The sequence below is a fragment of the Toxorhynchites rutilus genome, chromosome 3 (assembly GCF_029784135.1).
Source record: "Toxorhynchites rutilus septentrionalis strain SRP chromosome 3, ASM2978413v1, whole genome shotgun sequence".
NCBI classification, from domain to species: domain Eukaryota; kingdom Metazoa; phylum Arthropoda; class Insecta; order Diptera; family Culicidae; genus Toxorhynchites; species Toxorhynchites rutilus.
Window position 1 is genome coordinate 229,526,617 of NC_073746.1, and position 23,302 is coordinate 229,549,918.

General features: G+C 39.3%; 1 protein-coding gene and 1 non-coding gene across 6 annotated transcripts in view; one reads left to right on the plus strand and one right to left on the minus strand.

Annotated features, from left to right (window-relative positions):
• The window catches only part of LOC129778219 (TLD domain-containing protein 2), a 438,692-nt gene that overhangs the window by 50,447 nt on the left and 364,943 nt on the right, over positions 1 to 23,302 (plus strand). The gene's annotated exons all lie outside the window — the stretch shown is intronic.
• LOC129780687 (U4 spliceosomal RNA) lies at positions 19,399 to 19,534 on the minus strand. The gene has a single exon (XR_008744002.1). It is a non-coding gene; the product is annotated as a U4 spliceosomal RNA (small nuclear RNA).

Below are 23,302 nucleotides of genomic sequence, written 5' to 3' on the forward strand. Positions count from 1 at the left end.
AATTTTCTTACCCAATGTTAAAGTTGCTAAAACTTACATTATAGACCCATTAAACGTAAAAATAATAATTGTATTGATATCAACACAATTTTATTTATCACACTGTTTCGCAAAATTATTGATTTTCGGGCGAGAGGTGAGGGAGGGAGATGAAAGAAATGAGCGCCATTGTGGCAGCCATTTATGGCTAGCTTCCACCTTCACCTTAAATTCAAATTTTATATCGAGGTTGATTTCGCGTGGCCGAGTGGCTAGCAACAGACATATCATGGGGTCTCCGGGTTTGATTTCCGTTCTGGCCAGAAGATTTTCCATTGTACCACAGCATCCATTATATAAAAATAGAACCCAACGAGAGGATTATTTTCGTCATCACTAAAAAAATGTAGGTATCATTTCGCTGGAATCAATTTACATACACCATCGCTGTCACGTCATGTTGGTTTCGGAGATTCTCCATCGAAGAAGGTTTTACATTTTGTTCCGTAGTGGATGAATAAGTTCATAGCAACTATGAACAGTATTATACCATTCGTATATGTTTGCTGTTGACGAGCAAAGTTTCACATACAGCAATAGCCAATTTTGTGTTGTAGGAAAAGTCAAGAAAAAGTTGCTTGTTTTCTGTGGTGTTTTTCCGTGTCGATATGTGGACTGGGATGAACTTCTCCCAGCATTGTTTCTTCTCTGTGGATAAATCAGCATCTGAACGCAACGAACGAGTTTTGACAGTAATTTATTATTGTATTTATGCACCTGAAAAAAAAAACTGGCAACAAATGTTCGCCGAATGTTCATTTAGTGAGAGAAATATCATGACAAAATAAATAAGTTTGATGTTCTCACGGGCTCTGACGGAGCAGTATTATGTAACCATCGCAACACGTTATCATTCATCATTAAAGGATCCAATTTTCCAAGGATACGATTTCACATCATGGTTTATCGCCCTCGCACCATTACCCTTTGCTCGTATTTGCCAGAGGAAGACAGCAGCAGCTCGTACGATTTTAATGAGTTGGTCGTTAGGAAAGTTTGTCGCGTCGTATATGCATAGATGTGTGGTTGTGTGAGCTATTCGTACTGAGTAGCACTCCACATCAAGCTCTCAATTGAACAATGCAACCGCCAAGGAAATCTGCAAAATACACATAAACGAAATGGGACGTAATACATAACAACGCGGAATGAATCAATAAATTGCACATACTTGTTGTTCTGTCCCCTAATGTTCTCGCACGAAAAAACATTGTTTTGCGGATAAGAAATAATTCATTCTTTGCCAACAAATATTTCGCATCCTCCCGCTGAAAAACTGTAAGCTGTTTATTTTTGCGAAAGTTTTGCGTCCTGTCTTCCAGCTGAACTTGATACTGCCCTTCCGTTATGCAAACGATGCGTAATAATATGGCATCGGTCGGTCCGTGCAGTCATGGAAGCGCCATGGAAGGAGAGATCCTATGGAGTACGAAACTTCCCGTTCCAATCCCGTATTCTCACAGTGCAACGGATTACGTAGTCGCGGCCTTGATATACTTCACAACAGATAAACGGGATAAACGCAAAAAAATAGCGACAAAATCTCGGTGGTATTTTTCCAGTTCCAGTAGTAAACGAGGAAGAAAGTACATTCACCAGGCTGTTGTTCCTCCGCTAGTTGAAGGTTGGAATTTGGCTAGTATTGCTTGAAAAGGGGGGCAAAGAGTGATAAGGGGTGAGGCGGACTGCGATTATGTGAAATGGGTGGTGGATGGTCGAGTATAGCTTATTTAGATGTTTATGTTCTTCTCCATTATGGTTTCTCCACTCGCTATGGCATATTATATCTATACGTTTGGAAGTTGTCGAGCTTAAGTAACACAGCCCATGGGAGGTAGTAATGTGGTACGACTAGTGGATGAAATTCAGTTCTTGTTGTTATTTATTTATTTATTTATTTATTTATTTATTATTCGAAACCATCCGACAATAAGTCTTAATGGTAAAAAAAAAGGAACTTAGATTGGAAAAAGCCACCTTGAGCAAACGTTAAATTCGAACTCAAAGCGGCATAAAAACCCAATATCTTTTCACAATGGTATACAAAATAAAATGATATAAAAACTAGGCGAATAACAAAGATGGATAACAATTATGACAATACTATACTACGCATACATTTCACAGTTGCACACAAAATATTCTAAAAGGACAATAAATTTCCACGACGATTATATTCTAACGCCATCTGACGAATAGGTTCTTGAAGACCATAATTAGTGCGATGCGCATCAACCCGTAGCAGATGTTGGTTCCGTCGAGGCCGAAGAGGGCAGTACAGCTGAAGTCGCGACAGAACAGCAGGGCAATCAAAGCATCCCGATAGGATTTTATGGACGGTCTTAACGGTAATATCCTTGCGTCGCTGCTCGAGAGGAGCTATGCCAACTAGCTGACAAAGATCCTCATTAGGTGGCAAATTATCATAATTTCTCCAAGGCAACATGCGGCAAATTCTACGAATGAAGCACTTTTGTATCCTTTCAATTCGAAGTATCCAGTACTCATAATGCGGATTCCAAACAACACAGCTTGTCTCAAGGATGGAACGAACTAATGAGCAATAGAGAGTTCGTAAAGTGCCAGGATCGCAAAATTCTCTACCGATTCGAAAGATTGTTCCGAGCTGACGGTACGCTTTATTGATGATGAATGTATAATGTTGTCTAAACGACATTGGGCTGTCCAAAACAACACCTAGGTCCGTCACGTTATCACTTCGCTGGAGTGACGAGCCATTAATGCTGTAATCGAAAACTATTGGTTGTTTTTTTCGGGTAAAACTGATAACAGTGCATTTCTGAATGCTGATTGTCATATGATTAAAGCTGCACCATTCCGCAAATAAATCAATCAAGCTTTGAAGTCTCAAACAGTCTCTGGTGGTCTCAATTGGCAGATAAATTTTTACGTCGTCAGCGTAGCATAACCTTGTTCCATGAGGCAATAGTCGGGTGATGTCGTTAACGAACAGCGAGAATAGCAAAGGTCCTAAAATGCTACCTTGCGGTACTCCGGAACCATTCTGGAACCACCTCGATTGGGAGGAACCCACTCTCACGGAAATTTTGCGACCGCGTAGATATGTGCTTAGCCACGAAAGCAAACTAGATTTTTTTTTTTTATTAATCCGTTTATTTTTACAGGCTCAGTTACATAAGTTTAATGGAGCCAAACTCTTAACTATATTTCAACTAGCATATATCAACATGTTGTTTCCTTAATTCTATGGTTAATTAAATAGGAAACCGATTACTCGCGGTCGACTCGAGTTTAGAAGGGTGACACATTTTCATTAGGAAAAGGATGGGATGTAAGGAGATGTGTGTTTACACTCGCACTCACATTCACATTCACATTCTCATTCACACTGACACTTCACACTCAATTCTTAAAACTATCCTTACATCTAATATGTATTTACAATTTAACTTATTCTAATGTTAGTAGGAAGGGAACCGATAGCTCGCGAAGGACGAAAAGGAGGGGAAAAGGATGTATAAACAATCACACTCGAAGATCGATAGCTTTAAGGAAAACATATATTTGGGACATGTAATCAAGGTCTAACCGAGCCAACACATCTCTCACCGGCACATTGGACTGCTTTCCTCCAGCCCGAAGGGAGTTTTCTAAATTCGATCTGGCGACAAGATACAACTCGCACGACCAAACAACGTGTTCGATATCGTGGTAACCATGGCCACAACCGCAGAGATTGCTGTCGGCAAGATTAAAACGAAAAAGCAGCGCGTCTAACGAACAGTGATTGGACATGAGTCGGGAGAAGGTGCGAATAAAGTCCCGACTCAATTCCAGACTTTTGAACCACGGATTGAGGCTAACCTTAGGGATAATTGAGTGGAGCCACCGGCCCAATTCATCTTCGTTCCATTTGCGTTGCCAGTTAACGATGGTATTTTTACGAACTAAAGAATAAAATTCATTGAAGGCGATTTGACGCTGATAAATTTCGCCTTCAATTGCACCTACCTTTGCTAATGAGTCAGCCCTCTCATTACCCGGAATTGAGCAATGTGAAGGGACCCAGACAAAGGTAATGACATAACAGCGTCTGGATAAAGCACTCAAAATTTCTCGTATTCTCTCAAGGAAGTACGGCGAGTGCTTTTCCGGCCTCACTGAACGGATAGCTTCGACAGAGCTAAGACTATCCGTTACAATGTGATAGTGTTCAACAGGTCGTGAGGCGACGCTGTCCAGCGCCCAGTGTATTGCTGCCAATTCAGCAATATACACTGAGCAAGGATACTGAAGACTGTGTGAGGTGCTAAAAAATTTGTTGAACACTCCAAATCCTGTGGACTCATTCATAGAGGACCCATCAGTAAAGTACATATTATCACAATTGACACGCCCATACTTTGCTTCGAAAATCGTAGGAACGATCCCCGATCGATGATAATCTGGAATTCCATGGATATCCTGCATCATGGACAGATCAAAATGCACAGAGGAATTGATGTAGTCAGGAAAACAAACACGGTTGGGAATATACGAAGAAGGATCAACCTGCATGGAGACGAATTCATGATATGAGCTCATGAATCCAGAATGAAAATTTAGCTCGATCAGCTGCTCAAAATTTCCGATCACCAATGGGTTCATAACCTTACACCGAATGAAGAACCGAAGAGATAATAAATTGAAGCGATCTTTTAGTGGGAGTACGCCTGCCAAAACCTCGAGACTCATGGTATGCGTTGAGGGCATACATCCCAACGCAATACGGAGACAAAGATACTGAATTCGCTCGAGTTTAATGAGGTGTGTTTTGGCAGCTGATTGAAAACAGAAACTGCCATACTCCATCACTGAGAGAATAGTTGTTCGATACAACATTAGAAGATCTTCGGGATGGGCTCCCCACCAGGTGCCGGTAATTGTACGGAGAAAGTTTATTCTTTGTTGGCATTTTTTACTCAGATACCTAATATGGGCCCCCCAAGTACATTTGGAGTCGAACCAGACCCCAAGATACTTGAATGACATAGCATGAGTGATCGGTTTACCCAAAAGTTGAAGCTTTGGTTTTGCTGGTCTATGCTTCCTAGAAAAAACCACCATCTCTGTTTTCTCCGTGGAGAATTCGATCCCTAGCCCAATGGCCCAGGTTGAAAAATTGTTCAAAGTATCTTGTAAGGGTCCTTGCAGTTCGGATTCGTTTGATCCTACGACAGACACCACTCCATCATCTGCAAGTTGTCTTAGGCTGCAATTTTGTGTAAGGCAATTGTCGATGTCGCTTACATAGAAGTTGTACAAAAGGGGGCTTAAACATGAGCCCTGGGGGAGTCCCATGTAGGAGACCCGACTTACTGTCGAATCCCCGTGAGAAAAATTCAAATGTTTCTCACAAAGCAAGTTATATAACATATTATTCAATAGAGGCGGCAGACCCCGAGAGTGTAATTTGTCTGACAGGACCTCTATTGAAACAGAATCAAAGGCCCCCTTTATGTCCAAGAATACTGAAGCCATTTGTTTTTTTCCGGCGTAAGCCATTTGAATTTCTGAAGAAAGCAACGCAAGGCAATCATTCGTCCCCTTGCCCCTGCGGAACCCATATTGTGTATCTGAGAGTAGGCCATTCGTTTCAACCCAACGATCAAGGCGAAACAAGATCATTTTCTCCAACAATTTCCGTATACAAGACAGCATTGCTATTGGGCGGTACGAATTGAAGTCGGACGCGGGTTTTCCGGGTTTTTGAATAGCTATAACTCGTACTTGTCTCCAATCATCTGGAACAATATTATGCTCCAGAAACCGATTGAATAAGTTCAACAAGCGATGTTTCGCCACATCAGGGAGATTTTTCAGCAAGTTGAACTTAATTCTATCCGATCCCGGAGCAGAATTGTTACATGAAAGGAGAGCAAGAGAGAATTCTACCATCGAAAACTCGGAATCAAGATCGCACCTATCTTGTGGTATATCTCGAACAAATTTTTGCACAGGAGCTGAATCAGGACAAACCTTTCGTGCAAAATTAAAGATCCATCGATGTGAATATTCCTCGCTTTCATTGGATGAAGAGCGATTTCTCATGTTTCGAGCCACTTTCCATAATTTTTTCATTGACGTTTCTCGTGACAAACCTCCCACGAAATTTCGCCAATAAGCACGTTTTTTCCCTTTGATCAAATTTTTGAACTGATTCTCAAGGGCTAAATACGTTTGAAAATTTTCAGGAGTACCACGTTTCCGAAAAGCTTTAAATGCATTCGATTTTTCTACATAAAGCTTGGAACATTGGCTATCCCACCATAGATTGGGAGGCCTTCGGAAAATGGTGGAACCTGGATTGGGTTTCGTTTGAGCGCGAACTGCGCTGTCATAGATCAAACGAGAAAGGAAGTTATACTCCTCCAATGGAGGTAAACCATCTCTGGAATTGATGGCTAGAGTAATCGCGTCCGCATATTTTTTCCAGTCAATGTGTCATGTGAGGTCATATGCCATGTTTATAGATTCAGAAGAATTCGACCCAATGGTGATGGAAATTTTGATTGGCAAGTGATCACTACCGTTGGGGTCCTGGATTACATCCCACTTGCAATCTAACGATAGTGAATTCGAGCAAAGCGAGAGGTCAAGAGCACTTGGGTTAGCAGGAGGTTTAGGTACACGTGTTGTTTCCCCAGTGTTCAAAACGGTCATATTGAAGCTGTTACAAAGGTCATATATCAACAATGAACGATTGTCGTCGTACTGTTCCCCCCAGGCAGTTCCGTGAGAGTTGAAGTCTCCCAAGATCAATCGTGGCTCAGGAAGGAGTGAGCACATGTCAACAAGTTGCTTGCGGCTAACCGCAGCTCTCGGAGGCCAATACAAGCTGACAATACAGAGGTCTTTGCCTCTGATGTTTGCATGACAAGCAACAGCTTCAATCCCTCCAATAGGTGGAAGGTCAATTCGAAAAAATGAGTGGCACTTATTGATCCCCAATAGCACCCCTCCGTATCTGTCATCACGGTCCAAGCGTACAATATTGAAATCATGGAAAGAGAGATCATCTCGCGAAGAAAGCCAAGTTTCGGACAGAGCAAAAACATCACAATTGAACTTATGAAATAAAAATTTGAATGTATCCAATTTAGGGATAAGACTACGACAATTCCACTGTAAAACAGTGATATCTCCGACCTCTCTATTTGAATTAGACATCAAGAGAGATAATCATTGCAAGGAGGGGTCATGTTTGCATCAATTGTTGCAAAATTGTCTTTAATACTGGAAGCATTGAAATGACAATGGTTCTGATGGAGTCGGAAACGTTAAAACACTTGAAGATTTGATCCAAAAGGTCAGACAACTTTATAAATCCCGATTGGGAAGTTGAGCTGGACGGAAAAATAGGGACAGTTGGGGTTTTTGATGTCCCCTCGAGTGCTGGGTCGTTCGAAGGTGAACTATTCCCACGGAAGCCAGGAGGAACCTGATTTTGCTTGTCCGCTGCACTCGTTTTTTTAGGCAAGCTAACAGGGGATATCACCGGAGGGACTTGTGATTGAATTTTGGGAGTGGTCACATTTTTGCGCCGGGGATTCCCTTGGGAAATAAACGGTGTACCCCCGTGAGCTGTGTCCGCTTCCATTTCGTCAACTGGCAACGTGGAAAAGATATTGTGTGAGGAGATTGGATGTTGTTGTTGTTGGGCCTGTGGAGAAGCGCCCTTTAAAATTTCCGCAAAAGTGCGTTTCGAGCGTTCCTTTAAAGAGCGCTTCTGTTTCTCCCAGCGACTCTTGTAATTTTCACAAGCTGAGAGCTCATGTGGGGTCCCCCCGCAATATGGACACTTATGCTCAGTCGCACTGCAGGATTTGCCCACATGTTGCTCTCCGCAAGTGGCACAGCGCTCCTTGTTGGCGCAGTAGTCTGCTGTGTGACCAACTGACTTGCATTTGTTGCAAGTCATGGGCTTTGGCACGAAGAGACGCAGCGGAAGCCTCAATTTGTCCACCATAACGTAGTCAGGGAGGGCGGAACCAGCAAAAGTTACTCGAAACGAGTCGGACGGCGTGAATTTTGTTTTTCCCTCTTCCTGGGACACTTTTCCTAATTGATGGCAGTCCAAAATTTTAACTTTCGTCAAAGGGAGCTTTTTAAATCTGCCATCTCCCTCTTTTATTAATGCGCTCGTCAGACCCGTTTCTGTGATCACCCCCGAAATTTCTACGTTATGGCAGGGCACATAGACGCGATATTCTAGTACGAACCTATTGTCGACAACAATCTCGTTAGCTTGCTTCCGATCAGCCACGACAACACGCAGTTTGTTCGGTCGAACCTTTCTAATTTCGACCACGGAGGAATAATTTTTTGTCAGATCTTTCATGATCTGAATGACGTTGAGCGATTTCCCGTTGGGTTTTGGCCGGAAGAAAACAACCCATGGGCCAGATCCAGATGCATCTTCTGGATAGACCTTGACACGCGGAGAGGGGACAACTGCGGGGGAGGACGAGGTCGATTGTTGAGCGGGAGCGGGAACAGTTGGGCTGGGAGGCAAGTTCGGGAGATAATCGGAAGCGGGAGCGGGAGATTGAGGGGGCGAAGTGGAAAAGTTTGCCAATTTTCTTGAAGGGGGCTTGTTGAGGTTGATTAACTCTTCCTCTAAAAAGACATCGTCTGAGGGGGGAACGCGTTTAAGCGACTTCCCAGTAGTTAGTGAGGAGGAAACATCAGATTCAATGTCCATATCAAGAGGATCGCACTCTGCCATTATGGCAGATATACAATTATACTTTTTCTTTTTTTTTTTTTAAAATCCTTAACCTAATATATATATAAACTAAAATACTTGAAGCGCACGGTGCGGATGATTTGTAACGGTGCTCCAATCGAACCACGTGATGATCGCTTGGCACAACAGCAATGGTGTATCGCACCACAATACGATGACGAGGAACGGCACACGCTCACAGCGCCCGCAGTGGAGGACTTCTCCCTCCCGCTGGTTGTGATTACTTATCACTTCACTCTCGCAATAAAGAAAACACCGTTAGAGCGACACAATCACTTCAGCGAAACCGATAACGGTATTGTTCCAACACAATAACGGACACGAACAACTTTGCGTCCAGCGGCTTCGGACTGCGCGAGCTGACTGAAAGCAAACTAGATGATGCTCCTAATTTGTTGAGTTTGGCAAGCAAAATTCCATGATCAACACGATCAAATGCCGCTTTCAGATCGGTATAAATAGTGTCGATCTGATTACCCTGTTCCATACTACGCAAGCATAGCGATGTAAATTCCAATAAATTTGTTGAAACTGATCGACCAGGGTAAAACCCATGTTGTGCAGTAGAAATGTAGCTTTTCACCCGAAACAGTAAATGATCATAAACAATGGCCTCAAGCACCTTAGAGCAAGCGCACAGGGAAGTGATTCCACGATAGTTCTCCACACTATGCTTATCTCCTTTTTTAAACACAGGGAACATAAATGATGATTTCCAACTTTCAGGAAACTTGTTCTTTCGTAAAGATATGTTGAATATTGTAGCGATCGGAGATTTTAGTGTTTCACAACATTTTTTCAATAAAGCAGCAGGAATACCATCAGGCCCAGGACAATAAGATTGTTTCAATTTGGAAACCACACAAGCAACATCCTCTGCAACAACGGAAAGAGTTCCGACTGAAAATCCGTCGCTAGCAACGTAACGCAAAGCATTATCAGGTGGTATTGATTCCATGCTGAATACACTCAAAAAGTATTTCGCAAACAAAGCACATTTACTACTGGTGGAAGACGCCACTTCATCATTTAGGAACATAGTCGACGGCAAGCCATTCTCATTGCGTTTATTATTAACAAATCGCCAAAAATGCTTAGGGTTGCCATGAATATTACGTTTTGTGTTACGCACATAGTTAAAGTATAGCACTTTATTGAGGGTTCTATATTCCCGACTAGCCAATTTGAAAAGGTGACAATTGTAAGCACTTCTGATTGAATGATAAGCGCGAAGGCAAGCATTTTTGCGGCGTTTTAGACGGCTAAGTTCCTGATTTCCCCATACAGGTTTACGGCGTGGACGAACCCGAGGGACATGTCGAAAGATTAATTCTTGAATCATAGCGGTGAAGTTATCAACTACATCATCAGCATCAGAACAGCTCGTCAAAAATGTCCAATCAGCATTGTAAAGGTCAGTATTAATTGCATCATAATCGCCTCGCCGAAAGTCAAACGCATTGGGATCAAATTCGTCGTTAAATAAAATACCGATAGGCTTGTCGTATCTAACCATGAGGGGGGGATGATGAGAGTCAATATTGCACAGCACATCAAGTGCCGTTGTCACTGAGCAAGCTAGTAGAGCACTATGATTGACGAAAATAAGATCCAAGAGCCGACCATTGTGATTAACCACTGAATTGATTTGGTGAAGACCGTTTATAATCCGATGAAAGCTGTTGCTGATCGATATCATTGTGTTTACACTCTAATACAAAATGAAAAAAACAAAGATTTTGAGAAACCATGAAGCGAATAGTCCGTTGGGAACACCATCTACGACAGAAGATAATTTTCACTAGATACGTTTTAGATCTCGATAGTTTGTTATATTACATCCTGTCTCGAACTCTTTGAAAGATTCCTTTGAATCGTAGTAAGAAAGGTCAGCACTAGCTCAAGGAAGGACAGAAGGATAATCCATTCAAAATGTCGCGAGGAATTCTATAAAACTCAAGCGCCCAACAACAAGTATAATAGACACACAAACCTCTGTGATGTGAGATCATAAGGTGAGTATAATGTTACCTAATAGTGGCAACCAAACACAAAGAGCGTTTTATTCACACACCAGAGCGTTTCCCAAAAAATGAACTTCTATCAAATGTTCACTTTTCAACTACGAAAAATTCTCGGGAATGGGGTTTGCAAACGCATCATCTGAAATTATTAATTTTGAGACTGCGATTGGGTACACGAAAACAAACCGGTAAACGAAAACCGACCGTAAAATCAAATTATGATTCTTGTCGAATCTGAAATTAATTCAATATAACATGAGAACAACAAACACGCAAAAGAAACTGGAAAATAGTAATGAAATTTCAAAAAGATGCTGGATACTTCGACGTTTCGTCTATATAAGTTAGTGTAAAATAACAAATGTGAACTTTTGCCCCATAGGGCAGAAATGCTGTTCTTTCACGCTAAGTGGTGCGGACTCAATTCACTTCATTTTCAAGCAAATTCATGCATGTTTTCAAGCGATTTCTTGCAATAAATTCTCAGACCACCAGGGATGCCAGATTTACAAATATGTTTGTAAATTTACAGACATATCTGTTAAACACTTTTTATTTTTGTTGTAGACTTTTTGGATATAACAATATTTCACAGGTTTTTGAAAAATAAGAGGCTTTATTCATCACATCAAAGATATTATGTTATGATACCATATGACATTTTTCCATAGTTTTAATACAGAAAAGTTATACTATTTAGTTTATATCAATACACATGACGTTAGACCAGCGATACTCAACCTGCGGCCCGGCAGTCTTTCTGGTTGGCCCATCTGGTGTGTATGAAGTTTGGAACTCGTACTTTTGCCCTGACAGCATTGCAGACGAAAGAGAGGATATGGTTATTCACAATAAATGAAAAATTGCATTCTCTGCCGGTAAGGAAAAATTTTGAACGAAAATTGTCTCTGATAATTATTTTCTGTTCTAGATAAGATTGTTTTGCTGAAATGCAAGGAGATTTATTGAAAAATAGTTAAGTTAGGGTCAGGACTATGTCTTCTATGTATTTAAACAACATCGAATAAAAATTTTCATTCTATTTTCAACAACTTACATTCGCTCTCGGGTCTGCTTATGACGAAATATGGGTACTGTTCGATATTGTTACCACAGACATGGTTCATGGCCGTGTGGTGATCTGAAACTTGTATAGCCTTGCATGGCGGATGGAAAATATACACTGCATTTTCTTATAAATTTCATCAACGACCTTGGTGGATGTCCAATATATCAACGAAGAAATACTGATTTTTATAAAAATTAACAACGCGTATGTATGTGTATGTATGTATGTGTAGATCGTTGAAACATTTAAACACACTTACAACACATAAGTTATTGAGTGGTCCGAAAAATATTTTTTTTCCACTTATTCCCAAAAATGAAAAATGAAAATTAATAACTTTTGAATCACTGAACTGATTTAGATGATCGACATATAAAATTCCAACTATCCAGCATCCATTAAATCGTATAACTTTGCACATGATAAGTTACATATAAATTCGTATCAAATCACAATCGCATAAAATATCAATCAAAATATCGATCATGTATATCTAAACTCGCATAAAATACAAAAAACACGATTTTCCATGTCATCGATGGATTGAGTGGTAACATTGTCGGATCAAATCGCATATCAGTCCAAAAAGCATCGCATATCGTTATGTACGGCTTTATATGCGTACAAAATATGGCATATACGTATATCGCCTCCACTTTTGCGTGTATATGCTAGTTATGTGCATCATATATCATACAAATGTGTTTTGGTTGTATGTTTATCGCCTCCAATTATACATGCGACTTAATGTTTGCTGGGTAATGACCTAGCCTTTTATTAAAAAATATTTAACTTGCGAAAAAAGTTATTATATTTTAGTAATTATTGATTGTAGTCGTATTTTTATTTTTTTAAGACTTTGGGCTAGAGGGCACTATATTTTTTTATATTTTTTCTTGAAAGCTGAGGATTTTTTACATAACATATAACGATATCGAAGATGCTATTTTTTTCGTTTTTTAGATATGATTTTTCAAAGTTAACCGGTGGTTCGAAAAATCATTTTTCCCCTTTGTCCAAAAATAACATTCTGCAAAAAATTATAACAATTTAACTACTGAACCGATTTAGATGATCGATATATTAAATGGAAGCCATTAAGCAAAATTTGAAAAAATATCACACTTGCGGGAAGTTTGGATTCTAGTAGCATAGGTTTAGTCACATACGAATATTGATCGAAGACTTAAAACATGTTAAATTAACAAAGTTATAACTTAAAAACGATAATTATAGCATCTCTGATATCGAGATATGTTAATTAAATAATCCTCAGCTTTCCATGAAAAATATAAAAAATATAGCGCTCCTATCTTTAACCGAGAAAACTATGAAAAACTAACTGAATCAATAATTACAAAAATAAAAAATTCAATTTTTTCGCAAAAGTAATTTTTTTCATAGAAAAATAACTCGTAAGCTTCAATTTGATATGTCGATGTTAGGAATCGGTCCAATAGTTCAAAAGTTATGACTTTTTGTAGTGGGAAAAATGGGGAAAAATTGTTTTTGAACCATCGATTAATTTTGAAAAATCATTTTTCAAAAACGAAAAAAATAGCATCTTCGATATCGAGATATTTTATGTAAAAATTCTCAGCTTTCAAGAAAAAATATAGAAAAAAAGCGCCCCCAAAGCCATGAATACATTAAAAAACGACTACAATCAATAATTGCGAAAATAGGATCCATATTATCTGCAAGTTCAATATTTCTCAATTAAAGCTCATTGGCTTGAATTTGATATGTCGATCATCTAAATCGGATAAGTGGTTCGAAAGTTATAAATTTTTGAAAAAAGTCATTTTGGAAAAAAGTGGAAAAAAATGATTTTTTGGATCACCATAAAATGGAAATGGGCACCCTAATGAAAAAATAAAAAAATACGAGTTTAATGTTTTGCGATAAAGAACAAAATTACCACTTTTGACGAAGATCTGAGAACCGCTATATTGGTTTGGCATGTAATGGCTGTATATATATACAAAATACAATCTTACGTGCATCGCGATGTACAAAGTAATAATGAATATGTGAAAATTAACGTTAAAAGACATTTCTATAGATCTGCACACTTTTACAGACTTTTCCACATTTTTAACAGACATTCACATGTTTTTACAGACTTTTTTTAAAAATCATCTGGCATCGCTTTCTTCCACTTTTCATCGAATATTTTCAAATCGCAGGAGTAAACATTTACGTGACTCTGACTTCGTTTGTTTTTATTTCGTTCGGAAAAACGTTATGTCAAAGAGAGGGGACATTAAAAATGCGTTGCTCAGTGAAAGGTTGAGATGCTCTTTCAGAGATGCAATGGTTAATCAAACAATTGACGGAAAAATGTAGCTCGTTCATTTTATAATTTTAATTATTTTTGCCCTTGACAACAATACCTCTTTTATAGTGTTGATTATAATAAGAAAAATAACACTCCTGATCGTTGGATCTCTTTTGACATTTCAATTGGATCTTTTTTGACAGCCGTTTTGATTCAGTCCTCACTACCTAGCTTTCACGGATATTTCGGATGAACGAAATTCGGGTGAATGTTATAGAGCAATTCCACACCAAATCAGCTCACCTTTGCCTCGTACCTCTCTGATTTTTTGATACTTTGTACATATTTTGGTAGCTATCTATAATCGCAGTTTTCATTATCAGATGACCAATTTTAATCACGACTGATTTTTTATTAGGGGTTATCCAGAATCACTGGCAAAAAAAACATCATGACTTGAAATCCACATATCTGATTGAAATTTGATGTACAGTAATGTTGTTGTTATGATTTAACAAATGGTTACAATTTAACAGTGTTGAAATTTCTTAATTTTTTAAATATTCATATCTTCATTTCGGTTAGTTCGACATGGCATTACGATACATTAAACAATGTTAAATTGATAGGCTTTTCTAATAAAAATATTTTGAGAAATATCGGAGGAAATCATGTTTTGAGCTATGGACATTTTTAATATTAAATTGAATTTTTGAGCAAAATGTTTTAACGGTGTATTCAATATGTTATTTATCGTGACCGGAATAAATCGCACCAGAAAACAACTGCAACAGAAACAACCGCTCAGAAAAAGTGTAGCAGGCTAGAAATATTGTGACGCGGGAAAAACAACATGATTTAACAAAAACAAAATGCCTCACCAAAAAAAGCGTAATTTACCGTTCAGAATCATATTTCGGACAACATCATATTTCGGAGACTTTGTTCTAATATCTTGAAATGCTTAATACACTGATGATATAACTGTAAAATAAATATCACAATTGCTTCTTTAGCGTAATCCCTTGGTTTCACTATCACTTCATTTGAGAATTACATTTGAATTATTACATAGTAGGAAAAAAACCATCCAAAATCCAAAATCCACTCATTATCGTCTGTGTTTGACATTTGCTTAGCGTGAGCACGTAGAATTTACCCGTTTATCAATATTTAAATGTCTCCCGTGTTTCATCAGTTCTCATCATCGTTAACAGTTTACTGTGATTGCTTGGTAAATGTTTCGCAGTTGACTATAAAATTTAATCAAGTGTAATGGAATTTTCGTTCAAAAAATTTACAAAATAAAGTGTCCAAAATTTGAATTCAATCTGTCCGAAATTTTATGTAGTGTCCGAAGTTTGATTTAAATTCGCTTCATTTGAAAAGCATTTTATTCGATGATTTTTTTATGTTTTCAATCAAATAGGTACCAAAGTAGAAAGCTTAAAAGCGTATTGAACTAATTTATTAAAAATATCAACCAAATAATACCTGTGCATAAAGCTTAGACCAGTTTTCTGCATCATATGCCTTAAGCGTCAGAAATATGATTCAGAACGGTATAGTATTATTTTTTTTTCGTTTTCGTTTTTCGAAAATCTGAGATCAATGTAATGGGGGCGAAACCTCCATTTGACGAGGATAAGGAATCGCGGCGGCCCAAACCGCCAAGATGTCTCGCGCGCAAACCTGTGTTCCACTGATTACCTGGTTAGTTTGAAACATAGGATACGATCTTCTAGTAAGCGCTTCATCACAGACTGTCTTCTACCGCAACACAATATTTCTCGCCTACTACACTTTTACTGAGCGGTTGTTTTCTAGTGCGATTTCTTCCGGAAACCATTATTTATCCTAAGTAGTTCATTGATTTTCCAACAACTTTGCTCTGTATTATAATTCAATCATACATCTGGATTATTTTTTTTTACAAATTACGGATTCCGGATACAACTTTGGAAAAAAAACATTCGTAATGAAAATCGGTCATCGGACAATAAAAATTGTGATTCTAGGTAGCTGTCATCATATGTACAAAGTTTAAAAAAAAACGGAGAGGGTCATTTCTAAATCACCTGGGTTTCGGTATATAAAAAAATGAAAATACAAGATATTCTTTTCTGGTCAATCTTTATTGAGGCAATGTTTATTGAGAACCTTTATTCCCCCCGTGATTCACTATTTTTGTATGATGATTTTGATTTTGATGATTTTTGTCTGTCTGTTCAACAGGTCAGATAATGTTGATCTTCTTCTAAGTAATTGAAACGACCTCTCCAGTATTTAAAGGTGTTCTCATACGAGGTAATTCGGTGTTCTTTGTGCAGTCTCGTCATTATCCAAATACCTTTTTGATGCAGCAACATGCGAAACGCACTTCTTCACCAAGCCTAACATTTGTTGAGTCTTCAAATTAGTGAATGTGTCGCCAATCATAAAAATTTCGATTTCCCTGAAGACAGTTCTAAGTTTGTTCTCAATCTTAATGGAAATAATTGATTGCTGATTGCTAGTAACTCTTACTCTTACGCGGCCAGTATTACACTAATCTCAATACACTTACAAAAATCTACTTATCTATATATATAAAAATGGATTTCTGTATGTCTGTCTGTCTGTCTGTCTGATTCTTATGGACTCGGAAACTACTGAACCGATCAACATGAAAAATTGTATTAGGCTGCCAAAAAAGTCCTGCGGTATTTTTTTTTTAATTTTCATTTTTTCATAAAATTAGTTACAATCATCTGTTTTAAGTCAAATATGCGCCGTTTTGTTCGATGGCTTGTTCCCAACGAGATGCCAACTTCATAATACCCCTGTTATAGAAGCTCGCTTCCTTATTGGCAAAACACTCGGATAGCCAATGTTCATAGGCCTCTTTTGTGGCTAACTTCTGACTACCTAGCTCGTTCGCCATGGACAAAAACAGGTGGTAGTCACTTGGTGCAAGGTCCGGACTATACGGCGGATGCAAAAGAACCTCCCATCCGAGCTCCCGGAGCTTCTGGCGCGTCACCAAAGAAGTGTGTCCTGGCGTTGTCCTGATGGAAGGCAATCCGGCCTCTGTTTATCAAAGATGGCCTCTTCTTCATGAGTGCTACCTTCAAGCGGTCCAGTTGTTGGCAGTACAGGTCCGAATTGAGCGTTTGGCCATAGGGAAGCAGCTCATAATAGATTATTCCTTGACAATCCCACCAAACACACAGCAGAACCTTCCTGGCCGTTAATGAGGGCTTGGCCACCGTCTGAGCCGCTTCAGCGGGCTTCGACCACGACCATTTGCGCTTCACGTTGTCGTAAGTGACCCACTTTTCATCGCCAGTCACCATCCGCTTCAGAAACGGGTCGACTTTGTTGCGATTCAGCAGCGATTCACATGCGTCGAAACGGTCAAAGATATTTTTTTCCGTCAACGTGTGTGGCACCCATACATCGAGCTTCTTTGTGAATCCAAGCTTCTTCAAATGGTTAATAACGGTTTGATGACTTATCCCCAGCTCTTGGCCGATGCTACGGCTGCTACTATGCCGGTCTTTCTCGGCTAATTCAGCGATTTTGTCGCAATTTTCGACGACAGGCCTTCCGGAGCGTGGCGCATCTTCGACGACCTCTACACCAGAACGAAAACGTTGAAACCATCGTTGTGCGGTGGAAATGGAAACTGTATCGGGTCCATAAACTGCACAAATTTTATTGGCGGCTTGAGATGCATTTTTGCCTTTGTCATAGTAGTACTGTAAAATATGTCGGATTTTCTTTTTCTTTTGCTCCATATTTGCGACACTATAACTCACAAACGACTTAACCAAACAAAACACTGTCAAGGAGTATATTATAGCGCGCAAAAATACCTTTCCAACAAGCTATAGTATGACTCGATACAATGAATACAACTAGAACTACGCGCTTACAACGACACCTCGCGGAAATACCGCAGGACTTTTTTGACAGCCTAATATGTAGGGGTTTTTGGGGTCGGGGAAGGTTCTTATGATAGTTCGAAAACTCTCCCTCCACTCTAAGGGGGGGCTGCCATACAAATGAAACACAAATTTCTGCATTACTCGAGAATTATTCAAGCAAACGAAACCAAATTTGGCATGTGGAGGTTTTAGGGTGCAATAAACGATTTTTTGAAGGTTACATACTCCTCCCCCCTCTCTTAGGGGGGGCTGCCATACAAATGAAACTCAAATTTCTGCATTACTCGAGAATTAATCAAGCAAATGAAACAAAATTAGGCATCTGGAGGTTTAAGGGTGCAATAAATGCTTTCACGGTGGTAAGATACTCCTCCCCTCTCTTAGGGAGACCTGCCAGGTAAATGGAACACAGTTTTTTGTATTACTCGAGAACTAATAAAGTAAATGAAACCAAATTAGGTATATGGAGGTTTTGAAGCGCAAAAAATGTTTTCACGGTGGTTAGACACTCCACCCTCCTCTCTAAGGGGGAGCTGCAATACAAATGAAACACAAATTTCTGCATTACTCGGGAATTATTCAAGCAAACGAAACCAAATTTGGCATGTGAAGGTTTTAGGGTGCAATAAACGTTTTTTCGCAGGTTACATACTCCTCCCCCTCTCTTAGGGGGGGCTGCCATACAAATGAAGCATACATTTCCGCATAATTCAAGAACTAATCTAGCAAACGGAACTAAATTTGCCATGTGGAGGTTTTATGGGGAAGAAACATTTCTAAGGTGGTTCGACACTCCTCCCCCCTCTCTTAGGCTGTCATACAAATGAAAACAATTTCTGCATAACTCGAAAATCAATCAAGCAAAAGGGGCCAAATTTGGCATGTGAAGACTTTAGCGGGCACGAAACGTTTCTATGGTAAATGGACACTCCTCCCCCTCTCTAAGGGGAGAAGATGGGAGGGGTTTTTCTTTATTCTATCATATTTTCTGTTTCAAACATTTATTCCATGTAACGGTGAAACATGTTATTTGCAAGTGGTTGGAAAATCTTGAACGAGAATTGTGTCTGAAACTAATCTCATATTATAATGATGAGTTTTGGTGGAAGTACTAGGAATTTTTTAGTAAAAGGTAAATTCAACAAGGTCGATTAGAATATCAATCAATGAACAGTTCTGTGATTGGACTCATGAACTTGCGCGTGAATGTCTGAAGGTATTGATAAAAAAAAACGAATTTTGGTCGGGACGAAATTTGCCGGGTCAGCTAGTTATAATATAAACCATTATCAGAAAAAAAAAACTTTTCCAAATTCCTTGTAGAAAACATGAAACACTATTAAATAGGATATTTTTTTTAACTAGTAATAATCGCACCTCGGTAAAACCTCATTGGTTACGATATCGCCACTGCGCAAAGCTAAATAGGATATTTATTCTAAACGAAAAATTTTATATTCGTTCAAAATTTTTATTTTAAAAATTGTTTATTTCTTTCTTACATTTAACGCTTTATTTGCACCATGTCATATGTCGTTTTTCTTAACTTCGTATTTGCTAATAAACAGCCGAATATTCGGCTATCCGGCCTCGAAGCTGGCCGGATATCCAGTATGCGGTATCCGGCCAAATCACTATCCGTTTCTTCACTAAAATAAACCATGGATCAGTATAGATCAAACTACTTTGTCTATATTCGGTCTCATCTCTAATAGAACATTGGGTAGCCAGTCTACTCTTTACTCATCACTAGAGCTCTGCTTAGAAATTTACCTGGGCGGAGACAACGAGCTTGAGATGTTTGTCGAAAAAATCGCACGCGGCACGTACCTGGACCATCAACATCTCGTCCCAGATCTTGGAAATGAGCTTCTTAAATTGATCCATAGTGCTCATTTTATGTTACCTCTTCTTGGCTAGCATGTATGATCATATAACAAAGAAAGTTAGCTGGGAGGGCACAAAGATTGATCGAGAAAATCAGTCAAATCTCTCGACACCACGATTGGACGATTGGATACCATGTGCGCCGGAGCGCCGTCCTGTTGAAAGACGTACTGTTCCTTCCCGTAGAGGTCCCGAAGTGCCGGACCACAACATTCCCCAGAACTTCGGTCTTATAGCACGCGGCGTTGATTTTCACGTTTTTCTCGATAATCACCAGTGGGTTCAACAAGTTCGAATACAAATTTTCATCGTTGTGTATGAGGGCACCATGTATATTCTGTGTATTAATTTGAGTGTCTGCTTTAGCCTCATATATAGGCTGACCGACGCGCTCAGTGTCGACTTGCTGTCATTTGTTGTTTGTTTACCGCGCACGATGAAGCAATACCGCGATGTCGATGTACAGTTGTTTGCGAGAAGTGAGCGACGGTTGAAATTCCATGCAGTGGAGCGGAATTTCATCTATACCAAAAATAAAGAAATGTCGTATTTCTGATCGGAATTTGACGCTTTATTTGACATACTTAAAATTATCCAATTTAAGTCAAATATGCAACTTCAATATCCCCCCTTATAAAACCCCCCCTTCTTATTTGCAAAAAACTCATACAGCCAGTTTTCGCAAGCCTCTTTTGAGGCCAACTTAGTATCACCAAGAGCGTTTTGCATGGACCGGAAGAGATGATAATCACTTGGAGCCAGGTCCGGACTATATGGTGGGTGCAATAGAACATCCTATCCGAGCTCCCGCAGTTTCTGGCGGATCATCAAAGATGTGTGAGGCCGAGCGTTGTCCTGGTGGAAAACAACACCATTCCTATTGATCATTTCTGGCCGCTTCTGGTCAATCGCCTGCTTCAACGGTCAAACTGCTCACAGTAGATAACCGAGTTTAGGGTCTGGCCATAGCTGAGCAGCTCATAGTGGATGATTCCCTTCCAATCCCACCAAACACACAGCAAAACCTTCCTGGCCGTCAATCCGGGCTTGGCGATGGTTTGGACCGGCTCACCGCGCTTCGACCACGACTTTTTTCGCTTTAGTTTGTCGTACGTGATCCACTTTTCATCACCAGTCACCATCTTCTTCAAAAATGGGTCGAGTTCGTTCCGTTTCAGCAGTGCTTCTTCTTCTTGAATGGCGTTAACGTTCCCTGTGGAACTTTTGCCGTCTCAACATATGCATTAATTAGCGTCATTCATTAATACTTAGTTGAGATTTCTTAAGCCAAATAACACGCCTTGAATGTATTCCGAGGGGCAAGCTCTAGAATACGCGTGACCACAGTGCAAGTCGGAGGAAATTTCTTTGACGAAAAATCCTCCGGCCAGAACGGGAATCGAACCCGAACACCCGGCATGATAATGTGAGACGCTAACCACTCGGCCACGGGTTTCAGCAGTGCATCGCAGGTGAATCAACGGTCTAAAAGATTTTTTTGCGTCAACTCGTGTGCCACCCATACATCATGTTTTTTTGGAATCCAATCTTCTACAAATGGTTCAAAACGGTTTTATGGTCTATACCCAGTTCGTGGCCAATCGAGCGAGTGCTCACATGCCGGTCTACTTGGATGATTTCAACGATTTTATCGGTTTCCACGACGATTGACCTACCAGTACGGGGTGTATCTTCGACAGCTACTACACCAGAACGAAATCCATCAAACCAACGCTGTGTTGTGCGAATCGTTACAGTATCGGGTCCATGAACTACACGATTTTTTTTCGGCCGCCTTCGTTGCAGTTTTACCTCGCAGGTAGTAAAACGTAAAATATGGCGAATTTCTTACTTGATGGACTCCATCTTTGACGCGCTATAACTTGAGACTGAAAAGGACAATCATAACACTGTCAGAACGACACTTGTAGCACAGATTGTCCTCTTTAAATAGCCGTATAGTATGGCCCGATTCGATAAGTAGGTACAACACAAGATATGTTTAAGTGTTGCCATATATTGACAGTATACGACATTTCTTTTTCCCCAACCCAATATGTCGTAAATGTTCTCAATAAACATTGGTTCAATAAAAATTGACGCAGAAAAGAATAATTTGTATTTTCATTTTTTAATACATTTCATACACCATTCATCTACCCGAGTTTTCGGCATAGTTGAGTCACTAAATGTATTCTGCAACATTTTCAACGTTTCGGCACAAGAAATTTTATTTGGAACACAAATTTCACACAATGCCTTTGACTAATAGAATTATTCATACAAACAATCGCCGAGCGAATAATAAGTCAACTCGTTCTTACTGATACTATAAACAAACTAAATGACAGATCGCTCAAAATTGAGATTGAGACCACTAACACTAGTACAAACTTGACAATAAAACTGAGAAATGATCAGCGGTGTGTGTTTCATAAATATATCTTTCTTAGGGAATCACCCAGCGTATCTATTTTAACGGAGAAACGTCTTACCTCGTGCTCGTTGATGATGAAAGTGAAGTCCAGGGCCAATGATTACTAAGCAAAGGTTTATGCGGTGTCGATGTCTTCCCGTTCACCCTACGTGTCATATGTTTGAGAGAACACATAGTGAAATCGGTCGTTCTATCATTGTGTATCACACAAGCGGGATGATTCAAAATTACAAATTCCCGGTATATATTTGATAGATTGTACATTTTGAGGTAACGAATATCAAATCAAGGTCAAACTCTGATATTCTATTCTAATAAATTAGACAAAAGTTAGAATTTAGAAGATCTATATATATGAAGATTATTTAATACATATACCTACTTTCTCAATAATGGTTCAAACAAATTTGCACATGAAACAACGTATAAATCTCACCCATTTAGCATGATATGAACAGGTGTTAGTTTTACCACCATCAGGTTATCATTTTAACCGCAAACTAGAAAAATGTTCGATTTTACTAATTTTTTTCTTTTAATGAAATATGTACTATTTTTTTATAATAAAAACCGTTTGATGTCTTAAACATTTAAGTAATAATATTCTTCGATGAACGGGGGTTGTAGCGGTATGTGGACGCAGTAAATGGACATATTCCTTAGGATATTCATTTTAACCGCATTTCCCATAATCATTTCATGTTTTCGAGTACTGTTTATCTATCGAATCGTGGTAATACGGATATTACGGAATTGTCATAAGTCATAATAGCCACTTTGTAACATATTTTGCCTCGTTCTGGAAGGAGATCTGGAGATCTCAACTCTCCGGCCAGCATTAGAACCGTTATTTGTTCTGGGCTTAT